Raw genomic sequence first — 2,860 nt, forward strand, 5'->3', positions numbered from 1 at the left:
TAACCTCAAAGGTGCAGACTCAAATACAAGCTCAAAAGCAAAAGCTAGAGGTATACAATATAAACACTTAATTATTACAAGTGCCTAAGATAATAGAGAATTACAATTCTAAATAGTGATTACAAAAGTAAACAAAAGAACTGTAAACAATTACAAAACTAGCCCCACGTTGGGCGCCAAAATGTAACCTCAAAAATAAGTAAAGCCCAGAAAGCTAAAGTTAAGTTATTGTTAACCGCTCCGGCAAGCCAGGTGGTAGGTTGGGAGGGTACGCTTTGACTTAAAAGTCCTCAAAAGAAACATGGGCGCCAGGTGACAAGTCACCGTCAAAGGAAAAGGCTACTAGTAGGTCTTAAATGGTTTAACAATAACAAGTGGCTTTAATAATGCAATGGCAACAATATCACACAATGTAGGAATACAAATACTGACTCCAGAAGAACCTCAAAACACAAAGTTCAAACACTAAAACTAAAATATGAACCACAAGTTCACAACTTCAAAACCAGAGGCCAAAAGCCATACAAATACTTAAATTAAAAACCAGAGGACCAGCCTCTAACTAGAGCAAAACTCGCTCCATATAATCTCTATAAACAAGGCTCTAAACACAGCCAACAACAAACTCAAGAACAAACAAGTTCCTCCCTCAATCTCTCAAAGTCTCAACTCAAAACGCGGCTCAAATGTGAACCAGAAGTAAGCATAGTTGTTCTAGTAAAACTAGAGCATTCAGAATGATTAAATATTAACAAATACTAAACATGTTGACTCAACAACACAGAACCAAACAAAAGGGTTCTAAACTCGCAAAACAACGAGAAAATCCTCAAGGCTCTTGAGAGAAACAACGTCACATGAGACGAGACGAATCATAGCAGGCAGAGCCATAAGGTTAAAATCAGAAGTAAAACATGAACACATGTCAAGGTAGAGAGCATAACCTCGAACATCACCATAAACAAATACAGGTTATATCATAACCAAGGACCCTGAAACAAGAGACATACAGGACACTCAGTATACCGGACATAGACCAGGAATAAATCATGATTCTTCTGAGGCATTAAATATCAACTCACCGATCAGGTGTTATAATCAAGCACTGGGATCCATGAGGAACGCCACAGTGACATCGGGTCCAAAACCAGAGCTCCTAAAATCCATCATTCTCAATCAATATATTTTCTCCAAAATAATATCATCATCCTAGTTAAATGCCGAGACTCACCAAGCAATAAAAGAAAGTGAACAAATCACTAATAAAAAGGAACTCGGAGCAAACAGATCAACACCTGGGCGGAGCACATGGAAACAGGAGGTTAGGTGGGCCGCTCATATATACATCTCACGTATAATCTCTTCAGAATTAACTGGCACTCACCGAACATCTCTCCAATCCAAAATAAAGCATTGCTGATTCCAAAACTGAAGACGGATAAGTCCCAGATAAAATAATATCACGGATGATCTCAGATAAAATCACTTGCTCTCCACTACATGTTCTCTCCACGGAATCGCAGACCGGAAACTGACTGTCACCGCTCTCACTGCTTCCCAGAACGTTCCCGTGGCGCCGCGCGCCAAAAGAGCCAGTATGGCAAACTGTCATGGCCGCTTCTCGCGCCAAATCTCCAATATGAGAATCAGGCATGGCCGCTCAGCGCGCCAAATTCAAAAGGTATGAAAAACGTCACGAGGAGGGAAGGGTGGGAAATTCGAACTCGAGCGCACAAGCGCGAAGCTTAAAACTGTACCGTTAGGCGCCTCAATTTAAAAACCAACGGTCACCTTAGACTACGGACAGATAAAATAAAAATGGAAGGAAAAACCAACCAGTAACGAAAGTGATCGTTACAGGGGGTCATTCAGGGAGGAACAAACTGAGGTAGGGAAAAGTAGCCATTCCCGCAGACGCGACATTTTTGGAGATATCCCAGCCTATCCCAGCCTCACGGTGAAAATGACGCGTTCTGCACGGTAACGTCGTTTTCACTGTGTGATGTTCAAGCAGTTTGGGGGGAAACAAGACGTCCCCATATGCATTTTTTCCATAAGGTGTCTCACGGGCTCTTGGCTTTTCCAAAACTCTTAAAAAACCAGGACGCGTCGTTTTCACGTTTTCACCGTCCTATATGTTCACTCTAGTGAAACCAAGGTTCTCTTAGAACCTGGTGTACTAGCAGGTGAGCGTTTACGCCCATCTCCTTTGTAGAGCAACGAAGTAAAACGAATCTCACTCAAACACACACACACACACACACACACACACACACACCAAAATAAAAAGCGAGTATCGAAAACTTTTAATCCCCCAAGTCTAAGATCCTCCGTAATTTTGAGTGACTTATGGAAACGTTCCAAACAGCCAAGGATTATTTCACATAAAACGGGGAGAGGAAGAAAGATAGAGAGAGAGAAAGAGGGAGAGAGGGAGAGCCGGAGACGCTCAAACAAGGAAAACCTGGTGAGTCAACCGCAAGCATTTTGGTCTATAGGGACCGTGGTGCGGTTCGGCGTGGCGGGGGAGGCGGGGGAGGGCGATGTTGGCATTGTGGTTTACTTACACAGCTCTTTCATTTGGGCCCTAAATACGTGTGCACACACACGAGCGGTGCCCGGAACAAAAGGAAAGGGTTGAGAAGCTCGCTCGCTCACGAGTAAGTGTGTGTGTGTGTGCGCGCGCGCGCACGTGTGTGTGTGTGTATGAAAGGAAAAAGAAAAGGCACACGAAGCACTGACACGACGACTCGACGGCTCAAACGCACAGAGAGTAAGAAAGATGACACACAGTATAGGCCGACATCGCGCGCGCGCGTGCGCACACAGCCGCCCGCGCTCTTCAACTAAGAGAAATAAT

At 43.8% G+C, this 2,860-nt stretch overlaps 1 long non-coding RNA gene across 1 annotated transcript; it reads right to left on the bottom strand.

Moving 5' to 3' along the window:
* Positions 1-360: 360 nt before the first annotated feature.
* On the bottom strand, positions 361-1,570 carry LOC113206230 (uncharacterized). Its single transcript, XR_003303421.2, has 4 exons — positions 1,385-1,570; positions 1,232-1,295; positions 1,083-1,156; positions 361-992 (listed from the first exon to the last, which is right to left on the bottom strand). It is a non-coding gene; the product is annotated as an uncharacterized LOC113206230 (long non-coding RNA).
* Between the last annotated feature and the right edge of the window lie 1,290 nt (positions 1,571-2,860).

The sequence above is a fragment of the Frankliniella occidentalis genome, unplaced genomic scaffold, assembly GCF_000697945.3.
Source record: "Frankliniella occidentalis isolate FOCC.00 unplaced genomic scaffold, Focc_3.1 Scaffold3, whole genome shotgun sequence".
Lineage (NCBI taxonomy): Eukaryota > Metazoa > Arthropoda > Insecta > Thysanoptera > Thripidae > Frankliniella > Frankliniella occidentalis.